Genomic DNA, 24,577 nt, shown 5'->3' on the forward strand with positions numbered 1-24,577 from the left:
TCAATGAGTTAGGAACAGTGAACCATTCATGTCTTAATAATCCAAAAACAATATGTGCATTTGCAGGGGGGATGGAGAAGGGCCGTTGTATTAGTTTCTGATTGCAGTTGTAACAAATTTCCATAAATTTAGTGGCTTCAAAGAACACAAGTTCGTTATCTTCCAGTTCCGCAGAAGCCCTCACAGATCTGCCCCGCTGACATCAAGGTGTCGGCGCTCCTGGAGGCTCCGGGGCAGGATCCGGTCCTTGCCTTTTCCAGTTCCACAGGCCGCCTGCATTCCTTGGCTCACGGCCCCTTCCTCCCGCTTCAAAGTCAGCAGCGCAGTATCTTCCAGTCTCTCTCTGACTCCGACCCTCCTGCGCCCTCTTACAAGGACCCTTGTGGTTGCCTTGGGTTCCCAGATAATCCAGGATAATCTCCCATTTCAAGGTCCTTAATCATACCTTCAAAGTCCCTGTTGCCACAGAGGTTCAGGGGTTAAGACACAGACATTTTTGGGGAGCCATTGTTCTGCGTACCACACTGTAACTTCAAATAGAGACCAGTGTGACATCGGGGAAGTTTCTTCCCAGTCCAGGCCTCAGTTTCCTCGTGTATAAAGTGCAGCCTCCTTAGCGTCATCTTTCAGTGGCCAGGTTCCTCCTGTGAAAGTGTCGGTTCAAAGTCTATGTTCACAGGACACCCCATGGTCCCCGAGGTCAGGAAGGCAGGGCAAGGACACTGTGACTTGGATCTCCCATCAGATGGACTGGCCAGCTGTGGCTTTGTTTTGTTTTTGTTGCTCTTTGGTACATGTGCTCTTTCAAACAGAAACTTGGTCAGTGCAGTGAACAAAATTGAAATATCTTGCAGTCTTCCCAGCGGGGCCTTCTAGTGCCTTCCTCTGGGGCAGAGGCTAAGATTGCCCTTTGGCTGTGGGAACCCAGAGGCCTGGGTCCAAACCCAGCTCCACCCCTCACTGGCCAGGAGAATTTGGGCAAGTCTCTGAACTTCTCCAAGCCTCGGTTTCCTGCTCTGTAAAATGGGAGCAGTAATCACCGTGCCGCTGCACAGGGGCTTTGTACAGAGTCAGTAAGAGAGGCGGTAAAGGGGCTGGCGTGGTGCACGGTGCATAGCAAACCCGCCAGAACGTTTGCTCCCGAATGTGCACTCACCGCTCACACACTTGCAAAGAAAGACCCTCTTCCACTTTCCAGCGTCAGTAGTTACAACTGATAAATCAATATTTGCCTTAACAATAGCGCCTCTTTTCCTGCAAAGAAACATCAGAGCTTCTCGATTGGGTCAAACATGCTCAGAGCTATGGCTTAAAAAAAGACAAAACAAAGCAAAATCTCCAACCAAAAAGGATCTGTGAGCTGCAAAATTCCTTCGGGATTTTGCTAATGCCTCCCAACAAGGACCCTCACAGGTAAGCAGCAGGAGGAGGGTGTTGTTTGAGGGTTTTCAGGTGATGAAGGAAGCATTTATTTAGGTAGTGTGGGCCCAGCTCATAAGAACCCCAAAGCCAAAGGCCGAGGGGCCACTGGTGGTTTTGCAGGGGTGGTTTAGAAGCGTGAATGAGGTGGGGCCAGACTTGCCTGCGTCCAAGTTCCAGCTCTGCTGCCTCCTAGCTGTGTGACCGTGGGCGGTGGCTGAGCCTCTCTGTGCTCCCATCTCTTTATGGGCAGATAGGAATTATGTCCATCTTACGGGAATGCTGCGATGCTGAAGTGAGTTCATGGAATGCGCTTAACCCGGTACCTGGCATCTAGACTGAGCTCAAGAATGTAGGTGATTAGCTGGTACCTCTTTACATGACAGGGTGGCTTAATGTGCTGGCTTGATGCATGGGGCTTTTGTTTTGTTTGTTTTTTAAGATTTTAAATTGATTTTGAGAGAGAGCGAGAGAGAGAGAGAAACATCAATGTGAGAATGGAACATCCACCGGCTGCTTCCTGCTCCCCCCTACCTGGAATGGAGCCTGCAGCCCAGGCACATGCCCTGCCTGGGAATCAAACTGGCAGCCTTTTGGTGCATGGACAATGCCCAACCAGCTGAGCCACACCAGCCAGGGCACATTGGGCATTTTCATCTTGAAAACATGCTTAGTTTAAAAGGGAGGGGAGGAAAGGGGAGAGTTAAAGACCACGAACAGGTTATTCATTCGGGAAGATGCAGAGTCAGAACCCTCTGTATGAAAGCATGTCCAGCCCCACCAAATGCCTGTGAAATGCCCATCGAACACCCTGGATGTCAATTTTTACTCATCAGAGTGGCAAGAATTTCAGAGACTAGAAACATTTGGTGCTAGGGAGGGATGAGCAAATGGGCACCCTCATACCTGACTGCTGGGGAAAGGGAAACAGTGGTGTGGGTCCCACTAGAACACGGGCTTGTCCTCATCTTGGGGAGCAGGCCCAAGAAATACAGGGTCAGAGGCATGCACTCGCTGCCTCGGAGTTCACACAGCGCCGCCGGGGGCCCTGGACACACCCTGCACATCGGCCGGGCAATAGCTTAGGTACATGGTGGGGTCTCCCCATCCGGAGGCTGCACAGTCATTGACACGGGTCATCGGAGCTCCAGGCAGTGGCAGTAACAGTGGATGCTGACCATATACTTTCTCTGTGGCAAACGCTGCAATGACGGCTCTCTGTACACATGCTGTGCTTACTGCCACTTGTGAAGCGGATTTGGTCACTGCCCTAATCTTATAGGTGAGAAACCGAAGGTGCTTTGGCAGTAAGCAGGTCACCCAGGATCTTCTAGTTCATGAGTGGCCAGGTGGATTCGAACCCACAGCCTGGTTCCAGAATGTGAACTCTGGAACTCGGACTAATCGGAACCCCTTGGCCCTGAAAAATGTGGCCCGTTGAACAAAGAAAGTTGCAAGTAACAGAGCTATTATAACCCAGTGTTAACCATCAAACAAGTACAAAATAAAATGGCACCTCCCTCCCTCTACTCTCCAAATTCCCCCCCTCATCTCTCTTCCTGGCACTACCCCCCCCCCCAGACACACACACGGTGTGCTGATTGCTCATTGCTTGTCTTCCCCACTGGCAGGCAAGCTTCAGGAGAGCAGGTGCCTGCTGTTCTGTGTCTCCAGCACACAAATGGTACATTGGTGACCAGCAGACACTGGGTAAATGTTTGTTGAATGAATGAACAAATGCATCATCTTAACCTTAGCCCTGAAAGCATTCAGCCACTAACTGGGAGAGGGAGGGGGTGGCGGTGGCCTGCGGCCTGGACACAGTGGGTTGGAAAGTCGTCTGGGCAGCAGGAGCCTGAGGCCACCCGAGTTTGGGGGGACAGCATGCCTGCTGCTGCCCCATTGCCTCGAAAGTATCAACCGAGCACTTGCAGTGAGCTAGACAACAGAGTCATGAATCTGGAAGCTAAAATTTCTTTTGGCAGCAGAGTGGAAGACTGCTGGCAGCCCCCGGCTGTGTAAATTAAAACAATAAGCTGTTTTTTTAAAATAATATTTCTAAACATGCATACACTTGAATTAACATCGAGCTTGGAACCCGTCACAGGACCGTCAACGGAAGAGAGAGCTGCTGGCTGTGTGCCCCGCACCTGCCCCTGGGTGTCGGCTGCAGCGAGAGCCACCACGGGCCTTTCGAGGTGCTCCAGGGAGAGCACGTCGGGAGGCCCGGGGCTCACCCTCCTGCGGATTGGACCCGACGAGCTTGCAGCGCAGCCCTGCAGTGAGGACTCGGGCACTTTCGTGGCAAACCGTTTTCCCTCAGAAAGGCAGGGCTGGCTGCAGCTGCAGTTAATTTACTTCTGATTAGTCTAACCTTTCCCCTCGGAGGAAGTTGTTTAGCAGGAGGGGAAAATGCGGTCACAATATTGTTTTATGACTGTTTATCTTTAGAGCCCAAGCGATACTGATTGCAAGTATTTATGTGCATTCTTAAAAGTCACGGCTAACGTTTGGAATGCATTTTAAAAAAATGAAATCAGATTTCGGGTGGATCTAGCAATTTTGGAGGATTTCAAAGTCATAACCAAGTTGTCTCTACCAGCCCACTGGGACTAATCGCCATAAAGGCAGCAATTAGGCCAACGTGATCAAAATGCAGAATATTACATTCTGTTTGGCTTCAGAGCCTCGCCCCGGTTTTACATTACATCATTAATGACCAGCCTAGAAATCCAAGTCTTGGCATATGTCGTAGTAAAGAAAAAAAACCTCCAAATGAGAAAACTGCATTTCTATTAGAACTGCTGCGTTCCCCTGGAGGAGGGATTAGCTAACTGTTAAAGAAAAACTCTAGACACAGCTTCCTGCCACTGTCGTGGGGTCGGCTCCGAGCTGACGAGCGGCCGTCTCTTCCCACCCTTCGCTTCTCCCCAACAGTAACTGCTCGCCTCTCTGCTGTCCTGTTAAGTCCTTGAGCCCCTGAAGACAACATTGGGGAGGGCAAGGGGTTTCCTTTCATGGGCATCTCTTTGGCTTTAGGGTTGCACAGATTTGGTGTTGAATTCCGGCTTTGCCAGTTGCACTGTGGCCATAGGGAGAGTCTTAAATTCTCAAACTCCGTATCCTCTTTGTAAAAAGGGGGGAAATGGTGCTCAGTACTCCGGTGATTGCAAACGGGCCTAACACAAGAAAAGGAGTTACTGACTCAAGGAGATGGGAAGCCCGGGGACAGCTTCAGGCTCGGCTGCACCCAGGGCTGGCTATCTGATGTCATCAGGCCTGCGTGCTCTCCTTCCCCCCATTGCCCATCTCTGGCGTTTGGTTCCCACTGGCACTGGCCTCTGTCAAGAAGGAGAGACTTGTCTCCCTCCCATTAGGTCCTGGGACTGGGGTCTGTGACTTGAGCTGACAAAGGACAGGTTAACAGGAGAAAGGCATACAGATGTTATTTGTAATTGCTGCCTTCATGTGGCATGGGGGCTTCATAGGACGAAGTTAGGTTATATGCTATTGAGAGAAAGAACAATAAATTGTGGGGAGGTATCAAGACAAAGGAGAGGGGTTTGGGGCACAGGGCAGTAAGTCGTGGGAAAGGGCTAGGTGATACCGGGGGACTAACGGAAGGGGAGGGCTCCCTTCGTAGGTCTGCTTGTACAGGTTCAGCCCGATGCCGAGTCTCATCTCCAGTGATAAGAATGCCCTCCTCGCCTGGCCGGCGTGCTCAATGGTTAGAGCGTCGGCCAGTGCACCGGAGGGTTGCGGGTTTGATTCCCAGTCAAGGCACATACCTGGGTTGCAAGTTTGTTCCCGGCCCCAGCTGGGGGGGGGGGGTGCGGGAGAAAACCGATCCACATGTCTCTCTCACATCAATGCTTCTCTCTCTCCCTTCCCCGCCCTCCCTTCCGCTCTCTCTAAGAATCAATGGGAAGAAGCATCCTGGCGTGAGGATTAACACAGAAAAACGTGTTCTCTTCCTGGCACAAGGAGGAGGGCATCTTTCCCATGGTGCTAACCACCCAGCGTTACCACCCCGCTTCTTCTGGCGCCCAGGCAGGACTTTTCCTTCCTGAGAGGGCAGGATCCCACCTCCCTGTACTGCGTGTTCCATGTGCTCCTTCCGGAAAAGCCGCGCCGCCGAGGGCCGCGGAAAACGTGCCCCGGGGCAATGTCCACGCGGTTCAGCAGGCGGCTTCTAGGTCCAGCAGTGCGTATGCGCCGAGCGCGGCCATCCAGCTGGATCTGTATTTAAACTGAAGCTGGAGGCATGAATGGTCAGAGCAGTTCCTGGTTGGACACGTTTGGAAGAAATGTAACGAAAGACGCAAAACCAACCAAACCCACGCCCTCTCCAGCCCCCCCCCTCAGCTGGATTCGCCAATCCCCCGCAGCCTCGGCTCCATCGAATCATTACCGGCTTTTAAATTATAGAATGTGGGTTGTGAAGTTGTAGGCATAAGTGGCGAGGCTGCAGTGACTGTGCTGAGCCCCAGTAAAGCGGCCTGCTGAGGAAGGAAAGGGTGGCTAAAAAGGCCCTGGAGGGAAATTAGGAGAATGGCTGCATGAATAAAAGCCGTTACCTGCTCTGCACTGAGTGCTGGCCACGGTGGAGCTCTTCAGGCACATCATCTGGTTAAATTTCCCTACCAAGCCCGGAGGCAGCGGCCATTGTCGTCCCCACTTGACAGACGAAAAGAGTGAGGCTTAGGGCAGTGACTTGTAGAGCTGGGCTCTAGATGCAGGTCTAACTGACCCTGCACCCAGGCTCTAAACCTCCCACACTGTACCTGCTCCTCCCTGTGGCATCATTCTCTTTAAAAGGTGTCTGCAAGGTACATGAATACTTCCTTCGTAATAGTGAAGGCGACGTCGAAGAGGAGTGTGTCATCTCCGCACAGTGAGGAAGGGAGCCCGGATCTCACGAAGGTGGCCTTGCAGCCGGGAAGCCCGCCTCCTGCCTCCCCTGCCGGGAGTGGCTTCGGCTCGGTTCTGCTGGGCGGGTCTTGGGCCTCCCGCAGTGTCGGGTCCGATGTGCTCTGGTGTAGAGGTAAGGCCCGACGGGCATTCTGCCCTACCGCCTGTCGCACCCAAACAAAGGGCGGTTTCTGTTTCCAAAGGATGACTTCATATTGGGACAAGAAAGGAAGTAGAAAAGCAAGAGTCGGCCAGTTTGCAAGGGGAAAGTTGCCCTCTGGACATTGAAAGGCAGGTGTTCTGTGTGGTTCTAAAGAGCCTTCTTTGAAATAACAAACTGACTTGTCTGCTTACTGCAACTTTTTTGTTGATTTCTCTTGATAACATTCATGACAAGCTGTATCATTAAAAAATAATAGTCCATCTGAAACTGATGCAGAGAGTCTTGGTGGCTGGACTGTCCCCAGTGATTGGAAACAGGAACTCTACAAGGGGCGTTTTTCTGAGAAAAAGGCAGCACATTTATGGAGGACTCGTGGCAAAAAGGGAGGGCTGGGCCTGTTTCTCAGCCCCGTCCTCAAACTCAGGATTTTCCTTCCCCTTTTGTTTGAAAGAGCAGACCCGACAGGGACACCCAGTTTGCTGACTTTGTCTGGACAGCGGGTCCCGAGGGCGACAGGGTGAGAAGGAAGTGCACAGGTGCGGAGATGCCCAGGTTCGCGTTGCCCCTCGCGCCCGGGCTGTGGGCCTGGGCTCCCCAGTTCTCGGGTTCCTGGCCCTGCAGTGGGATCATATGTTCACGTGGTGAGGCGTGGCCGGTGCGAGACAACACCCAGGGCAGGCTGTGGCACACCACTGCGCTGTGGGGCGGATTCCACGTTTGGTCGTCACTGCTGCTGGTATCTTGTGGCTTGCTGTGGACACATCTCCGTAACAAGGCAAGAGAGTGAAATATAGAAAACCTTTTTGGTGGTGATGCGTGGTCCTTTCTTAGCATCCAATCTGGGGAAAGTGTGTTAGAATCCACCTTATTTAAAATATGACAATACTCCCCCCCCTCCCCCCCAGGAGTCCATCCTAATCCTGTAACCTATGAATATGTAACCTTCCCTGACAAAGGGAAGTCCAAGTTGCAGGTAGAATTAAGGTTGCTGATCAGCTGCCTTTCAGACGCAGAGATTATCCTGGGTTTCTAGGTGAGTCCAGTGTTATCACAGGGTCCTTAAAAGTGAAAGAGAGAGGCAGACGGCAGAGGACCATGCCATGACTGCGCAGGAACGGTTGGAAAGATGCTGCGCTGTTGGCTTTGAGAGGAAGGGGCCACTATCCAAGGAAAGCAGGCGCCTCTAGAAGCTGGAAAAGGCAATGAACTTTATTCCCGAGAGCCTCCAGGAGGAACGCAGTCCTGCCCACACCTTGATTAGAGCCCAGGGAAACCGGTTTTGGACTCCTGGCTTCCAGAACTGTCAGGCAATAAATCTGTGTTTTTTTAAGGCAGCCATAATTTGTAGGGCAGCCATAGGACAGGAGGCACTGGGTAAGTTGGTTGTTTTCCAGATCGCCATCTCTTTTTGTTTGTATGCTCCCGGGCTATGGTAAGGAATGGAGCGCACCTGCACACAGCTCTTGTAACATCACATGACAGCTAGTTGGTGCACAAGTTGTCCTTCGTCTCCCATATTGAACCAAAAAACCACAAAAAATGCCCCCAAGTACCCTATGTAAAACAGGAAATTGGCTCTTGGAGAAAGGAAATGAACTCAAACATAGAAAGTTTGAGCTTTGTTTAGAATTGTAAAACCATGATATCCTAACACTCTCCCTCCATCGACATCTGCAAACTACGGCGGGCGCGCATCCAGAGGACCCATGGTCGCCTATTTTACATTTCAGACGGGTGCAGGCTGTCAAAGGTAAATCATGCATTTCCACGGCTGGCGTTTCTCAAAAGATCAATTATGCACTGACATCTCAGCGCACCGAGGACTATTTACAGCCTCCTGGCGACGCTGAGATGTGGTGAGAATCTGGTTTTAAGCACAATAGGGAAATTCGCACTCAAATGGCTGAGAATGGAGGTGGCCATCGTTCTGGGCAGCCTCTGGGCTGTGAGGGGGCTGTCACTGACTTCCTGGGGTCACACGGTGGCCGGTGGTGGGTGGAATGCCCCCAAACCCAAGGTGGCCCTTTCTCTCCCTCTTTCCCTTAGCAGCTCTGCTGTTCGCTTTCCAGGAGAGGGTCACCCACCACCACCCTCTGTCCCAGGACCGAAGGGCTGGGAGTCCACCCCAACATCTGTCAGGAGAGACGCGGCTCATCAACAACAGAGGCCACGTGATGGCTTCCACACGGTCTGTGCTGGCTTCTGACACTCAAGGCATAAATTAAATCATCAGCGAGCGCTCTGCTGACAGCGTGTGATGACAGGTGTTGTGAATGAGCTGGGACAGGGGCCACTGCCCCACATAGCAATTGTCAGTCATGGCCACCCATCCACCCATCTCCCACTGTGGGGACGTGGGGACAGGTGTCTAGCCAGCAGGGGAGCATGATTCGCCGTATGTGGGGCGGGAACTGGCTCCCACATGCCTCAGGTTCCACCGATGACATTGCGGTCCCACGGGGTTGTGGCAGCTCCCACCCGCGGTGGGGCTCGCAGCAGCTCGGGTGTGAAGTCGAGCACCCAGGCTTCCGTACAGGGAGCGCTTCTCACTCCATCCTCGGTACTGACCCCTGCTTTTGATTCCTGCGCCACCCGTCACAGCACACACTGGAAGTGACAGCAAAGCGGAGGCATCCCAAAATGGAGCAGAAACCCGGGGGACATGAATTATAAGCGATATTCAAGAAGCAAAAGGAATCAAACTGGCCGTCCTGAGAAATGTCTGCTGGGCTTCCTTCGCTTTAGGTTATGGTGCACTGCAGTTTTCTAAACTTGCACAGAGCAGAGGCTCTCTAATCCTTGCCTTCCTAGAATGTTTTCTGGGGCAGAGAAACCCCCAATCCAGACCCCCACCCCCTCCACCCTGTAGCCGGGGTGGCTCGGGCCCTGGGAGGCCCTCGGTGCTCTATTCCCCATTTCCCCAGGGTTCCAGGGCTGGCGTTTCCCTGGCAGCTTTCAGCTCTCAACCTTCAGGTCCAAGTGAAGTCTCCCCCTTCTAAGAGCTTGGAGAACATGCCGGTCAGCCTGGCCTGCCCCATGGCTCCCTGCACGCCTGTCCTACTTGTCCCCGCCAGACCATTTGTCACAACCTGAAATGATCTTGCCTGTCTGCTTGCCCCTTGTCTCAGGAGGAAAGTACACCCCTTGGGGGCAAGAATCCCATCAGCTTGCTCACTAGGACAGTCCTTAAGCCTGCCTGCCTGGTGCCTGGGGCAGGGCACAGGGTCTGCGGGCATTTGCTGCGTGCGTGAGTGAATAGATGTGGAAACCAAGCGTGCCATGTGCCCTGGGCACCTCCTGTTCCCAGCCCTAGTCGACACTCCTCTGCTCTGAGCCTTCACAGCAGAGTGACCCAAGCAAAGAGAGTTGTGACAGCTGCCAGAGTGCATTACCGTCACCGCCGGCCACACAGAGCCTCAGCAGCCCAACCCCAGGCATGTCTTGTGCTCAGCCTGGGTCTCACGCCAGCTACAACGGCTGCCACCTCTGTGTGTGTGTGGGGGGGGTTTCAGGAGAGCAGGACAAGGATGGCTGGCCGAGGTTACCTCTGTCACCATCTCTCCTGCCCCCGGCACTCTGCCAACCACTGACTTGGGACAGCTGGAGTGAACGGAGAGGGACTAGTGTGAATGGTTCCCAAGAATTAAAAACTGCAGGGCAAGGGCAGCGAGCACTGCAATTAGACAAATAGTAGGTCCTCTCCACGCTGGCCCCGGGGGCCTGGCCGATACCCACACGACAGGCTGCAGCCAACAGACCGGCCTTCGGACATGCACAGCGTCTGGGCCAGGGCTGGACTTATTTTCTTTACACCCCATGGAAGTGTTTATATTGTTCCCATTTTACAGATTAAGAATTGAGCCTTAGCGCGGTCAAGAGGCTTGGCCAGGGTCTCATAGGTAGAATGGTGGGGACGTGGGCACAGGCTTACATTTCCCTCTCTCGGCCCGCAGAGCCCAGGATGGACACTGCTGCCCTGGGTCCTGCGGCTCTGCACACAGGGAGCCCTGGGAGGGTCCGAGGAGGGGAAATAACAGCCCCCCCCACAGAGGCTCCAAACTGCACCGGGGAGGAGCGAATCTTTTCCTTTCAAAGGCCAGCTCTGTGTTTCACTGCAGCTCCGGTGGAGAAGACGGAGTGGACATGGCGGGGAGGACCCTCAGGCACCAGTGTCTGGGGCAGAGTCCAGTTTGATTAACTGGGCAGACAGGGGCTGGGCAAATCGCATGCACTGTGCCTGAGCCCAAAGCCAAGGTGTCCAGTCTCTAAATTCCCGCCCACCCGGGGACAGAGAAGCAGAGAGGGTTTGGTGGATGAGGGGTAGTGGGAAGTTATCATCCCAGACCTCCAGGTCCCATTCCAAAATATTTCCTTGGCTGCCTCAAGTCTATGAATACGGAGTGATGCTCCTTCCCCCTCTCACCTAAGCAGGGGGCGCGGGGATGGCCATTGTCCACAGGCCTACCTGGGAGGCTGTAGGCCACCAAAGGAGGTCATGTATACACAGCTCTGTCCAGCAGAAATGCAGGGCGTCCCCCAAAATGTATACGCGCTTTGAATGATTATAAAGTCAGTGTTTGTTAACATACAGTAACCAATAATTTTTTTGGTCAATGCCTGTTTTCAAAGTGATGACCGATCTGGTCCAGGCACTTCTGGTAATGAGAAGCAATGGAATCGCAAACGTCAAGAATCATTTTGTGCAGTATTTATGTGCCCTCAATTCATCGACTGTTGCCGGTTTTATACCATAAACTTTATCTTTTATGTATCCACATAAAAAAAAGTCTAGTGGCACTTTAGGATAAATTTTCTTTGTTCAAAGCTTAGTCTGGCTTCACCCATTATTTCAAATCAGTTAAACCTGAAAAGGAGTGAAAATTAAGTTAGTTATCAGCTGTGAAAGTGTATACATTTTGGGGGGACACCCTATGTAGTGTGAGCTATTGATGTAATTTTACATTTTCTAGTAGCCACATTATAAAAAATATAAAGAAACAGGTGACATTAATTTTTTTATTGTGGTGTAAAACATTTGACATTAAATTTACCATCTGAACCACTTCTAAGTGTGCAGTTTTCAGCAGTGTTGTATGCACTCACATTGTTGCACAACAGATTTCACTGGTATTAACTTTAGTATTGTAGTTTATTTAACCCAATCTATTCAATTTCAGCTTTTCCATTTTACACAAGCCCTGTGGTCAGGGGCTCAGTGGTCACGTGGCTGGTGGCTACCGTGTTGCACAGCACAGGCCAAGACCGTCTAGAAGGCGCTTTGTAAGTGGTAGCTGCTGTTGTTCTTGGGAGTAGCAGAAGGAGAGGAACTGGAAAGTTTCTCCTCCTTGACCTTGACCTTGACCATGACTGGATCCAGGTGGGTCATGTGCCCCACCCCCAGCAACAGCTCAGGGCCAGCCCACCCCATTCCCGTGGAGAGAAACAGCCTCAGCTTGGCCTTCTCTCCTGGGCACATACACGGGGGCTTCTGCACGAAGCTGCTGACCCAGGTTAATGAGGAGCTGGGCTTGAAGGGGAAAGGAGACTTTAGACTGGAAATTAAGCATCACCCGCTCATTTACCACTGGAAGATCATTTCAGCAGCTTCCTCCAGGAAATTGCAAAGGGAAGTCATTATCCAGAGAAGGGGAGGAGTGACCATGCACGTGAAGCCCAGATGCCGCCCCCGAGAGGGCAGGCTGGGGGCAGGGGTGGGTGTTTACTGGGTCATTTAACCAGGTTCCTATTTTTAAAAGGAATGATTATTTGTTGACCCTAATTGTTCCCATGCTCTTGAGAGGCAGCCTTGAACTTCCTCCTCAGCCCAGCATCAGGGTCGGGGCGGCTTCCTCTAATTGCCTGTGTCCTGCCTGTCCCCCCGAGTCCCCAGGGCAGGCCCATTCCCACATATGCTTCCAGACCCATCTAAATAGAGGGGCAGCAGTGCCCAGCTGATGACATATGTTTAGCTGCTCGCCGAGGTCGGCCAAGCGTGCAATATCACGTTACATGAATGGAAGGTCAGTCCCAAACAGGCTGCTTTTTACAAGCTCGGGCTTAAGGATTTGCTGCTAAATAGGGCTTACACGTAGGGGGTGGGGAGTAATGGGCTTCTTGTCCAGCTCTGTTCTCTGGCTTCGTTTTGCATTGATTAGAAAGCTTTCCGTCTCCCAGGACAACGCTCCTCCATTAAAAACGCCTTTGCAGCCACTGGGGTTTCCTGGACCCAGGTCAACGTCTGGCCTGGAGCAGGGAAAATGTGGGTTCAGGTCTCCTGGTGTCTGGGGAGAACCCCGCTGTGGCCAGAGTGTGCTGGGGGAGCCCTCCACTGCTCACAAATGCATTTATGCTCCATTAACCCTGTGTGGGCCCGAGGGGCAGATGGCGGCCAGGAGGAGAAAGGGAGGCTGCAGCTTCTCTCACCTGGCCCAGCTCTGGAGAGATGACAGGCGTGGGCAAACCAAGGCCACCACTCACCTGCTGGGGCCCTGCGACCCACCTGGCCCATAAAAGGCACCTGCACAAACTCCACTCCAGAAACCAGAGGGGACACCCAGGGCTCGCCTTGAACCTGAGCAGCCAGCCAAGGGCCCCTAGAATATTCTGGACACAAACCAAAATGCCATTCAGGTGCCTTTTTAATGATGCGGACGAGCATTTACTGAGCACTTTCCGAGTCCCAGAGCTGAACAAAGACTCCGTTTAATTCTCTCAGCAGCCCAGTGAGGCCAGCGCTGCGCCGGTAGGGCCGAGAAAATGGGGCCAGAACAGCAGAGAGAACTTGCCAAAGATTTGCTTCAGCCAGTTTTCCTTCCCTTCCTTCCTGATAAAAGCTGTGGTTTTTGTTTTTTTTTTTTTTCCTAAAAGAAAGCTAATGATATAAAGTGAATTAGGTAAGTCATGGAAGTATCCCAAGCCTGTGTTTTATTCCTCCCCTCGTGCTGCTGACTGTCTGGGGTGGGATGTGCAGTGTTTTTAGTAATTAGTCATTCATTCATTCAGCAAACATTCTCTGAGACTCCAGTATGTGCCAGGGATCACGCAGGGTCTCTCAGCCCAGGCACCGCTGACTAGATCCATCTCTGCTGCGGGGGCTGCCCTGCGGCCTGTAGGGTATTTAGCAGCACCCCTGGCTTCTACTCCCGGACAACAGTAGCAACCCATCCCCCAGTTGTGACAACCATAAATGTCTCCAGACATTGTCCCATGTTCCCTGGGGCCAGCATCGCCCCGACTGAGAACCACTGGTTGGAGAGACGGAGCCGGTGTGGTTCTTTAGCTGGCTAGTCCCTCAGCACCACGTCCTAGCACCTCCTGGCGTCCCGACCCTTCAGCTCCCACACACCTGCTTCACACGATGCTTTTTCATCAGGCCCCAGCGCTCAGGGTGTCAGGACTTAGGAGCCTCCCATTCGCAGCCATTTGGGCTGGTTTCCACTATCCCCCTATCAGTGCAGGAATTATTCACACCCGCATCTGCACACACATATTCGCGTTTTCTACAGGACAGATCCGACCAAGGAAAATTGTTCGATCAAAGGTGTAAGCATTTAAATGTTTGCTACAAAATGCCGACATCCCTGCCAAAAAGGGGGTTGTCCCAATTTGGCCCTTTACCACGTGCCCCCACGGCGACACAGACGGCAGCCTCATTCTAAATCTCTCTGAAAAGAGAATGTGTGGAACGTGCTAGAAAACAGATTATTCAGTGTTTCATTCAGAGGGCTCTTAGGTCTTGTGCTTACACTTTTGTTAGTGACGTTTTCTTTCTTTCTTTTTTTAATCTTCACCAGAGGATATTTTTTCCGTTGCTTTGTCAGAGAGTGAGAGGGGGAGAGAGAGAGAGGCAGAGAAACATCGATGTGAGAGACGCATTGATTGGTTGCCTCTCGGAGCCTGCAACCAAGGTATGTGCTGTGCTCTTGGCCAGAATTGAACCCGGGACCCTTCAGTCCGCGGGCCAATGCTCTAACCACCGAGCCAAACCGGCCAGGGCTGCTGGCGACATTTTTAAAAACTACATAAACCTAACGATTCAAAGTGAGCATTTAAAAGTTTTCCAATGGGAACACATGGAAGTTTGGTGTCTGTACTTTCAAAAATTAAGTTATTTAATAAACTAAAAGAGGCTCTGTGTTAAACGATGGCAAATCATGTGCCATGTTCTCCGCAAGCTTAGTTCACGCAAAGGCGTGTCTTGGGCATTGCTCCATTTCGGTGTCTAGAGGGAGCCTCCTGTTTTTGACAGCCACCGAGCATTCTGTGGAGCGGTTTCATCCGTCCAACCAGCCCCGATGGTGCCCAGTTAGAGTGTTTCCAGTCTGGCTACTGGGAAGAATGCTGCGGAGTCTATCCTTGTGCACACCTCCTGCCTCACAGGCGGGCTGCGTTTGTAGGAGAAACTATTTGAGGTGGGGTTGCTGGGCCAAAGGATGTGCGTCTTTTTAACTAAGAAATCTATTGCCTAATTGTCCTCCGTTGGAGTTGCGTCAGTTCGTACCCCGAGTAGCCTGACGGGTCCAGCTTGACATGGTGCCTGATTGTTAAGGTCCACGGAGCAGTGAAGGTTCACCAGGGCTCCAGGAGAGCCGACGACGCCAGAGGCGGTCTGGGAAATGCACATTCTCCTAACGAAGTGCCAGGTCCAGTTCTGTCTCCTCCAAAAGACATGAGGACAGAGAGGTCACTTCCCTGCAAAGCAGCCTCCTGGCCTGGAAGGTTGTGGGAGGGGGAGGGGAAGGAGAGCTCCTTAGCTGGCCCGGGAGAGCCCCCCTGCTCTCCCAGCTCCCTCCTGTTTCCAGGACGGTGTCCAACCTGAGGGCCCCACTTCACAAGCACTTGGTAGAAGAACTTGTTGACACAAGATGCATCTTCAGGGAGTGGGGGAGAGAGAGAGAGAAACATCGATGTGATAGAGGCACACTGATTTGTTGCCTCCTGCACGTGCCCTGAATGGGACTGGGAATCAAACCTACAACCCAGGTGTGCGCCCTTGACCCACAGTTGGGCCTGTGAGCCAGCGCTCCAATCACTGAGCGGCCCAGGCCAGGGCTTGTTCTCAGGTTTTTTGACACTCCCCCTGTGGAAGTGGAAGGCTGATGCCACGACTTCTGAGACCGGCTCCCACCAGGCAGTGTCACTTCCTCTGTCTCTCTCCCCCTTGGATTGCACCCTCGGGGAGACGCCTGCTACCACATTGGAAGGACACTCAAGCAGCCTATGGAGGGGCCCTGTGGGGAGGGCCTGAGGCCTCTCACTGGCAAGCAGCCTCAACTTGTCAGCCACTGGACTGGGCCACCTTGGAACCGGACCCCCAGCCCTAGTTGATCCTTCGGTTGACTGCAGCTTTGGCTGACTTCTTGACTGTAGCCTCGTGAGAGACCCCCAGTCACAACTGCACAGCTGACCTGCTCCTGAGTCCCTGATCTGTAGAAGCTGGGGGAACAATACATGTTTATTGTTGTTTTAGACCACCAAGGTTTGGGGACTTCATTACAGAGCAGTCGGTAATGAGTGCCTGTCACCAAGAGGATCAACTCTTTGAAGAGCTCGTTTTACCTGCTCCTTTGCCTCTGCTTCATGCCTCTCATCCCTGCAAGGAGGCAGAGGCCCTTTTCAAACCCCAAGGTGTGGGGCAGAGAGATTTAAAAATCTCCCATGAGGTTAACATGGAAGCAGTGTGGCCTGTCACAAGCCAGCGGGGCTCGGTGTGCCGTGTTTTCCACCTTCACCACTGCCTCATCACCTGGGGGCCTGGGAGAATTCCGTGGCCTCATTTATCCTCACTGTCTCATCTGTCAAATGAGTTGATAACCAAAGACATGGTGTAGGCCCAGATAAGCTCCTTAACTCCCTTCAAGCCTTGAATACCGAGCTTCTATACATCTCAACTCACCTGCCCACCATGCATCCATCCACCCACTCAGCAAACTTACATAAGCACCTACCAAGTCCCAGGCACCATGCAAGGTACTAGGGATGCAAATGAGAACAAATAAACATTTTTAGTATCAAGGGAAGCCCATCCCGACTGCGAAATAGATGGAGAGACTGACAGGTACCATGCGGTGTGATGCTGAGACAGGGCTGCATACTCGCAGTGAGGAGAGAGGCCGCCTCTTCAGGGGGAGGAGCAGAGACATGACAAGTGGCTCCTGAGCAGGTTGTGTGATAACTGCTGCTCAGGGACCATAAAATCAGGCATAGTGTGCAGGGATCCTGTTCCACCGTGAGGGTCGAAAGTGGAATCAGAGCAGTTTTAGAACAGATGTCCTGACAACCCAGCTGGACACATGCACTAAATAAGGCCCAAGACCCTATAGATCCTTTCACTTCTCAAACTTGCCAAGTTTCTTCCTGCCTCAGGACCTTTGCACATGATGCTCCCCCTGGGGAGTTCACTCTCACTCCCTAGCTCAGGGAGTGGTGAGCTCCTCATCACCTCCAGGTCTCTATTTTTATTTATTTTTTAAATATGTTTTTATTGATTTCAGAGAAAGGAAGGGAGGGGGAAAGATAGAAACATCAATGATGAGAGAGTCATTGATCAGCTGCCTCCTGCATGCCCCCCGACTGGGGATCGAGCCCACAACCCGGGCATGTGCCCTGACCAGGAATCAAACCTTGACCTCCTGGTTTATAGGTTGAGGCTCAACCGCTGAACCACACCGGCTGGGCCAGGTCTCTCTTTGAGTGCCTCCCTTTCTGAGAGTGCTACTTTGCATTGTCTGTCCAGCACCCTTTGTATCCATGGCACTTTCCACAGTTGTCCTTATGGTATCTGCTATTGTAGTTCCTCTTCTTTTTTCCTCTATTGGAATGTGAGCTCCACCCACACCGGTAAGAACAGTGTCCTGTGAACCACTGTAACCTCAGGGTCAAAGAGTGCCTGGTACTGAAAAAGTGTCGATGGAATAATGAATGAATGTGTTAGTCAGTGTATGCTCTTTATCTCATTTATCTTTACATCCGACCTTCAAGGAATTGTTGCCTCGTGATTGCCTACCCATCATCATCACCCCACTCCTTTCCCAGACACCCACACACGGTCTTTTCTTCCTGGGGATCCTGGCCCATCCTGTGCTCAGGGAAGGGGCTGCCCCCAGCCCAGCCCCGGATGTGAGTGATGATGCTCTAAACCAATATGGTCATTCCATGGCTGCTTTCGGCATTTGCATATGGTGCAGCCCTGGCCAATCAGATTTCAGGGGAAGCCCCCTAGGGCGGGGCTGCCCAAGCTGGAATGTGTCCAGGAGTTACTGGGCATCTTGGTGAGATGTGGTGGGACACAGGTGATGCTGCTGGGCTGTGGACACACCTTGAGTGACAAGGTCCTAAGGAGTTTCTGGGAAGGGTTTTCCTCCCCTGTAGAAAGGGACACACGCAAAGAGAAGCTGCCTTCTCTTTTGTTGTTGGGCGAGCAGCTGCAACTGTGATTGACCACATCTGGATGACCTGGGACAAAACCAACATGGGGGAGGGCAGAGAGAAATATGGACAGCCCTGGGGTCTGGATGAGATCGTGAAGTCTCTTAACCAGCCTTGGAACTGCCCATGTGGGACAATAAATGCCAATTTTAAAAAAGCCAATTTGAGTTTGGGACTCTGTTATTTGCATCCTGGAGCGTCATGACTAATGCTATAGATAATTTGGCATAGAGCATAAATGATCAACTTTTGAACCAGACCAATCTGGGGACTCATCTCTGCCCCTTAGTGGCGCTGCCATCTCTCAGCCTTGCCAAGCCTCAGTTTCCCTGTCTACACTATGGGTTGTTTTGACTGTCAGTGAGAGAATGCATGTGAGCTAGAGCCCTGGAGCACAGCACCATGCAGTAGAAATACCATGCAAACCACACACGTGCTCGTAACTTCTCATCGCCACATTAACAACATAAAAGAAACAGGTGATGTTAATTTTAGTAATCAAATTTATTTAGCTCAAAGTAGTGCCATTTCAACATGTAATCAATTAAAAAATACACATTTCATATCTATTTTTTGGTACTGGATGTGTATTTTACATTACCACATGCCTCAGTTCCGACAGCCACACGTCAAGTGCTCAAGATCCGCTTGTCGCTACTTCCTCTGGCTCTCTCCCTCTTGAAGAGAGGGCAGTGGAGGAGTGGAAACTGAATTTCCAGACACAGTAACTCCCAAGCTGGGAGCATCCAGATGATGGAAGTCTGCTGCTTAGAATCCCAGGCAGCTGCTCACCTGCACGGTCTGCAGGAAAAGCCAATAGGAAGCAAATGCAGCATTTCTCAGCAGCCCAACTGGGACTTAAGCAGTGACTCACTCATTCAAAGGATTTTATTAAGTGACTGCTATGAGTCCTGTGTAGGGAGTTTCACAGTCCCCCAGTCATTGCATTTTAAATACCAGGTCTCTTGCTCAATCGCCTCCAATGGCCCTTGTCTGTTGGGCTCAGGCGGAACTCCCCGGGCTTCTAAGCCCTCCCACAGCCAGAACCCATCCCAGTTCACCGGCTCCAGTCCTCCCATTGCCCTGGTTTAGTCAAAGCAGCTGCAGGTGTGAGGGCTAAAAAAAGTAATACCGTTCCTCCCACCTTCTAAGTTCTGGCTGGGCTAATAATCACATTAACAGAGACAGATTAACAGGAGAAAATAAAAGTTTAATACCTGTGCACAGGGAATTCACAGAAGCATGAACATTCTAAAGACAGCGAGGTAACACTGGGTGCAGATGACATTTGGGGACTAAGGAGTGAGAACGGGCGACATACAGGTAGTTGAGGAAGACGGGAGCCCACATGGTGGCCAATTCTTGGGAACTCAGAAACGACGAGGCACCACGGGCACCTGGCTAACAGGCCGACGCCTCCTCCCGACGGCAGCTAGGTGACCATCCTGAAGGTGGCGAAGCCGAGGCTCCCTCCCTGGAGCAGGCTTTTCTGTCTGAATCTCGGGCAGGAAAGTGGGGAGGGTCGGAGGTTCTTTCTGAATCTTGTTTTTTAATAAACAGCTTAAAATCAATATCCCAAAAGGCAGCTTCAGGGTGGCAAAACTTTGGTCCCCTTCACAGGCCAGACCTGGGGGAGGGGGTCAGGGAGGAGGAGGAAGGGGTGGGTGACAGTGCAGAAACCAAGGGCCTGGGCACGTGTGGGTGGAGCCAGGCGGCTGAGATCACAGATGGCACAGCGAACACGTCAAAGCCCTTGCGCTTCACAGGGCAGGTTCGTGCGTGTCGTCTCACTCGGGCTTTGCAACAGCTCCATGAGGTAATGTGGGGGACGCCCCTTGTGTGTGTCTGCCCTTTCCCATTTCTGGTAAGGGCCCCTGGGCCCCTCTGCCTTGGGGGGTCTGCTCTCTGCAGTCTCTCAGTGTGGTTCTGGTGGGCGCTGCCAATCCCACAGCCCACTCCTCACTCTGTGCCCCAGGAAGGCCCAGGACCCAGGCTCAGCGATCAGGCCCGGGAACCAGGCAGGCATCAGGGGTCTGGCCCTTCAGAGCCTTTGCCGAGCTCTTTGTGTAATGAAGAGAACTGGTTAAGCCGGGAAGGTAGACAGACGGAGCTCGGAGCTCGTCATCAACAAGTCTCGAGGCTTATGAAAGTGGCCTCTGCAGAAGGAGGTCACTGGGCTAACTTGCAAGAGAAGAGATGAGAGGGAAGAGGGAGGCAGAGAGGAAGTTCCTTTGAACCCCTAGATCCAGCTGAGCCTGAAGCTAGACCATTTCTCTTCTTTCCTCTCATGAACCTGTTTGGCATCTTTGACTTCAGCCAAACCATTGGGGTTGGAGTTCTGCCACGTGCAACTAAAAGAGTTCCTTCCCACTAATGTAAGGAACAGCCCCTCCACTGCATGGGTTAAAAGACGGAGGCAAAAAGAGGCTAATTGCTGTAGGCCCCTGGAGCTTAGAGGAAGGATTGAGCCCCCACCCCTGGGCTCCTCAGCCCCTGCTCTTTCCACTGCATCCCCCACTCCCCGTGGCTGCTGGAACAAATCGCCACAAATTTGGCTTAACACGACAGGAAGTTATTCTGTCATAGACCTGGAAGTCAGAAAACATGACGAACACACTGGCTAACATCGGGGTGTCGCAAGGCCTCACTCCCTCGGAGGCTCTGGTTCTTTACCCTTCCAGCTTCCTGGGCTTGTGTCGGCCTCGCCTTCGCATCGCCTCTTCTCCTGTAAGAGTTTATCTAATCTTCCCGCCTCTCTCTTACAAGGGGCCCACCTGCACAATCTTGGATTATCCACTCATCTGAAAATCCTTTTTCCAAATAAGATAACATTTACGGGTTTGCAGGGGTCAGGAGCTGATATCTGTTGGGGGCCGTTATTTAACCTGACACAGTGTCTGAGCTACTCGGATTTAGTGCTTAAACATAGTGAGTCAGTCCTGACAAAACCTGGGCAGTATCCAGCGTCCGGCCTCCCCAACCACACGGTCAGTTCCTTCAGGGTCGGGCCGAGCCCAGCGGCCAGCACAGGGCAGGGGAGCGCAGGCGTCAGTCCTGGTTCAGTCTCCCGCCAGGCTGAGCACTGAAGACCAGGTGTGGAAGGTGTGTTGCTGCGGAGGCGCTCGCCCTCTCTTATGGACCCCTCTCTGGGTCTCAGGACGGGCCTGCTGTGCATCCTGCTTTGATTTGCATCTTTGGGTTGTAAGGGACAGTCGTCATGCCGGCCCACATAACAGGTGTATCCTAACTCTGCATGTTGGGCAGTGTAAGGAGGTAGCTAGGAGCACAAGCTCTGGAGTCTCCCAGCCTGGGTTCCAGTCCCTGCTCTGCCACCTCTCAGTCTTGAACAAGGCATTTAACTGCTGGGAGTCCGCTCCGCTGTAGATGGGGATGCTGACAGCACCCGTGGGCTAGGACCCGCGAGAGGGTTGTGGGTGAGTGAATGAGCCTGGCAGGCTCGGAAGCACAGAGCACTCAGTGGATGTTAGGTCGCTGCTGTTGCTGCCACATGGGACCCCCCTCTGCTGCTCTCGTTTTGCTGTGAAAAAACTATCTTGGGTTATAAATGTTAAGTATTATCATTTCTACCTAATAGAACCTAATGACTTCCCTGGGCGCCTCACGGTCTCTGTTCTCCAAATCTCCGGCTGCACCTTGGCTCGGTTGGCCAGGGACCCCAAGCAACCCCGGAGCATGCTGTCTGCCTCCATCCCCACCCGCTCTCGTCTCTGGGGGGGACCTGAAGTGCACACCCGCCACCTGGCTCAGCGCCCTGCTTAGAGCAGCTGTGGGCCCTGGAGGCCGTTTGGGGCGTTGCTGGAGGCGGGGCTGGGGGCGTGGTCGAGTTTCTTGGGGTGGGGCTGGAGCAGGAGAGTCCCAGGTGCAAATTTTGGTCTCGCTCCAGGATAGAGCCTGGTTTGGGCAGCCCGGAGCACTGGCATCCCTTCCACCCACGCCCGTCCTCACCTCTGTGGCTGTTCTCCACGCAGGTGGCTCTTACCCTTTCTCCAGCCCTCTGTGAAATCTTATGTTTACCCTTATGACCCATGACCTTCCCTATTGGAGGGTCCTCTTCATTGCCTACCTCGGGACACTCAAGGCCTTTGCAGATTCTTCCCTAAGCCTGGAGCTCCCTCACTGTTTCTGTCCCCTTTTCTGCACAGGAAACAGCTACAACAATAGCCAGATGGCAATAATCATAATAGCTAATTGTTTGCCAGGCACTGTGATAAGGGCTCTTAAGTGATCAGGGCTCTTTAATGCCACACATACGCACACACAGATGCCATACAGTAGGTACTGTTAGAAACTCTATTTTATCGATGATGAAGCTGACTGGGAGGTTCAATAACCAAAAGTTACCAAATGTTAGTTCTCCCCTCTTGCTCAATAAAACCAAAATAAATAACAATAAATTGCTAAAACCATACTTTCCCACAGCATGGCTCTAAAAATAAAACTTATGATTTTTTTTCCTGATTACAAAACAAAATCTGTAGAAAATTAGAAAAATACGGAAAATCATACTAAAGTAAAAATCCCCCATAATATTTTGGGTACAGCTATTTTTAGTCTGTCCATCTCTATCCATTTTTCAGAGATTTACTTTTAAGCCATGACTTTTACTGGCTTTCAGGTCTCTAAGCCTCTCTGGATACTTGTGTTGTATCCAATTTTTCTCTATTACAATATATGACAAATATTCTTAAACATGCTTCTGTGCTCCCGTTTCTAGTTATTTCCTTAGGATAAGGGGACTGCATCTTTAAAGCTGTCGATACACACTGACAAGTGCCTGGATGGCTGTCGTGATTACCAGCCCCTCCGGCCAAGTCTGAAAGGCCCTGCTTGCTCACTGACTCCTGGGGTCGTTGCCTTTGCTTTTAAATCCTGGCTGGTGTTTTCATCGCATTTTAAAATTACCAATGACCTGAACTTATTTTTTCTTTATGCAATTTGTTTGGCCCTTGGGACTTCCTATCCTGTTCTTTACTGCACAGATTTTAAATATCTTTTCCCCAGTTCATTTGTCATTTTCTGTTCCTATCTTATTAGTACTTCATCTTGATCTCTTATGTACTTAAAAAGCAATGCTGTTTATAAGCTCCTTCCGCTTTAAAAACTGGGCACCGGCTCCATGAGTGAGTCGGTTTTCAGGCTGGTCCCCGGCTATGCTGTTCTTGCTGCTGTACCCCCTCCATGTAGGAACCACGCGGAGCAGAGGCCTTCCTAAAGTATACAGAAAAACTGTATGTCTACATGAGATAATTTGACATGCTGAAACTCCATAGTCACTCCCACCTCAGGTCATGAAGACCAAATGATATTACAATGTGAAAACACTTCTTTTTCTGCCCAGTGCTCTAGAGGGTAGAAATATTTAGAAAGAACACTTTAGAGTTTATAAACATTGATCAAGAGCATTTTGCGGCTCACCCCCAGGCTTTCTCACATGCGTAGTCTCATCTGAAATGAGCAATGCATTGCAGGATCCAAAAGGTTAGACAAAAGGGGACCAAGGGGACAAACAGTTCCCACACACCTGTCAGTCCCTGACAGTTTGCATGTCTTGTCCCAGCTAATCATAACCACTGTGCAAAGCAGGCAGCTTCACTTGTTCAGTAGATGAGTTTATTGTGTGCCCACTGTGTGCCAGGCTCCGTGCTAGCCCCTGGGGATAAAAGGGGGAAGGAGAGAGGCAAACGCCCTGCCCACCTAGGGTGTATGTTTCAGTGGTAATCTTGGGAAATCCTGTCCTTATTTTGTGGATGACATCTTGGGGTGATTCGGTCACCTGCCCCAGTCACCCGGCTGGGATTTGAACCCAGATCTCCTTTCCCCAAAGAACCCCCCAGCTCACTGCTTCATGGAATCAGCCTGGATGTGTGTTCTCATCGCAGTTTAGAAAGTTCTGGCTGCGTTTCCTAGATACCCGAGTGTCCAACGGTGCAGTCTGTCAGATGGGGGCCAACAGGAGCGGGTCCTGGAGATCGGTGACTGAGCAGAGGGGTGTCACCCACACTGTCCCCGTACTGCTCTCAGGAGGCAGGGAGGGCCGGAGCTGCCCGACACAAGCCTTCCCAGGGCCACAGATGGAGGAACCCAATTTGCCAAATTTGCCAGCTCCTCACCCGTTTACTTTCTCTCCATATGGCCCCACCCCGTTTCCCTGGGCTTAAAAAGGCGGGGGGGGGGGGGGGAGGCAGCTCTTGTTCTCATATAAACGAAGCCCCCAGCTGCTGGTGAAGACATAAAGTAACGAGGAAATCTCTCCTTTCTTGACATTAGTGGACATGCAAGTGAGCTGGCAGACACCAGCTTCGGAGGACAGTGAACTGCTGGGCTCTGGAACCTGCTGAGATGGCGGGGAGGAGGGGGCAGATGAAAGACCAGCAACCCCAGAAACTGACAACAGAAGGACAGTTTTTTAGGCCCAGCCTTTCTGCGTCCCTCTGCGGCCAGCTGAGTCTCCCCTCTTGTCTGCTAGGGACAAAACGGAGTAAGAGCACTAATAGTGATAAAGAAATGAAGTGTTGGCTTTTTTCCCCGAGCTCTCCTGTGGGCTCGGGTCGGCTTTCTGGAGGGTTCTTTCGAGGTTTTGGGAAATCAGTTTTGAGTTTGTCATCACACATTCATGATCATTTGCGTTGGAAGGTT

The sequence above is a fragment of the Miniopterus natalensis genome, chromosome 7, assembly GCF_054644295.1.
Source record: "Miniopterus natalensis isolate mMinNat1 chromosome 7, mMinNat1.hap1, whole genome shotgun sequence".
Taxonomy (NCBI): domain Eukaryota; kingdom Metazoa; phylum Chordata; class Mammalia; order Chiroptera; family Miniopteridae; genus Miniopterus; species Miniopterus natalensis.